This window comes from Nicotiana tomentosiformis, chromosome 8 (assembly GCF_000390325.3).
Source record: "Nicotiana tomentosiformis chromosome 8, ASM39032v3, whole genome shotgun sequence".
Lineage (NCBI taxonomy): Eukaryota > Viridiplantae > Streptophyta > Magnoliopsida > Solanales > Solanaceae > Nicotiana > Nicotiana tomentosiformis.
Genome location: NC_090819.1, coordinates 43,846,255 through 43,847,603, shown reverse-complemented (window position 1 = coordinate 43,847,603; position 1,349 = coordinate 43,846,255). Strand labels below are relative to the sequence as shown.

The 1,349-nt window shown below is 35.5% G+C and overlaps 1 non-coding gene across 1 annotated transcript; it reads right to left on the bottom strand.

Annotated features, from left to right (window-relative positions):
• Nucleotides 1–965: 965 nt before the first annotated feature.
• Nucleotides 966–1,072, bottom strand: LOC117274477 (small nucleolar RNA R71). The gene has a single exon (XR_004504584.1). It is a non-coding gene; the product is annotated as a small nucleolar RNA R71 (small nucleolar RNA).
• Between the last annotated feature and the right edge of the window lie 277 nt (nt 1,073–1,349).

The following is a 1,349-nucleotide window of genomic DNA, read 5'->3' as shown; positions in this document are numbered from 1 at the left end:
GAGTAGTGTGAGTACATGACTCATCTCTGAGATACATGGCATTGACATGCACACATGACATGCAGGCATAGAGATGTATTTTTTCTCATGCTGTACGGTATCACGTTATGCATGACTTTTTACACACATTGATATGTGGGCATAGAGAGGTATTTCACACTTGTTATCTGGAAAGAAAATGAAATATCTTATTTATTGTGAAAAGAATATTTGGAAAAATTACAGTCATATTTTTGGCATTTTCGGTAAAAGATTTGAGTTTTCACTAAGATACTTGAAAAGCATGACTATTTTCTGGAACTGTGAATAATATGAGCATTTTACTTCTGAGATACATCTTTTATTACTTGTATTATGCTGTTATGAAATGTTGTGGGATATTGTTATTGGACCCGACCTTGTGTTAGCTCGTCACTACATTCAACCTAAGGTTAGGTTTGTTACTTATTGAGTACATGGGGTCGGTTGTACTCATACTACACTTCTGCACCTTGCGTGGAGATGTTGGCTGTTGATGTTGCTGTGATCGATGGGAGATGGATTGAGGATGTACCTGCGTCCCGGTTGTAGCTGCCTCTTGTTCGTGGTAGCTTTAGATATGTAAAACTCTGTTTATGTACTTTTCAAACAGATAATGTATTACTTTATACCAGCTTTGTATACTCTATTCTTAGAAGCTCATGATTTGTACTACTAGTTATTGGGGAATGTATAAGATTTATATTTTTCTTTACTTAAATTGCTTTAATAATTGTTATTGGAATTGAATGGTTGATAATTGGCTTACCTAGCGGGTTGGGTTAGGTTCCATCACGACTAGTTGGGTTTTGGGTCGTGATATTTCCTTTTTCTTTTAAAGGAGAGGTCAATATTTGGTTACGAAGTTTGCCGCAAGGGTCTATTACCATATGGGACCAAATAACTCAGAAATTCTTGAATAAATATTTTTTCCTGCTAAAACAACAAAGTTAAGACATGATATATCTAACTTCTTGCAGACTGACACTGAGTCAGTTTATCAAGCTTGGGAAAGATTAAAAGAAATGTTAAGGAAATGTCCACACCATGACATTCCTGGGCATATGCAGTTGTACATTTTCTATCATGGGTTAAAACCTTCTTCTAGAAATGTAATATATGTAGCTGCAGGAGGTTCCATAATGGGAAAGACCACAGAAGAAGCATTGCAACTGCTTAATGAAATTTCTGAAAATATCATCCAATGGCCATCTGAGCATGTAATCATCAAGAAGGCTGCTACGGTAAATCATGTGGATCTTTAAACACACTAACACAACAGATTATTTCTTTGGCACAAAAGTTTGAATCTTTTTAGGTAAATACATAAC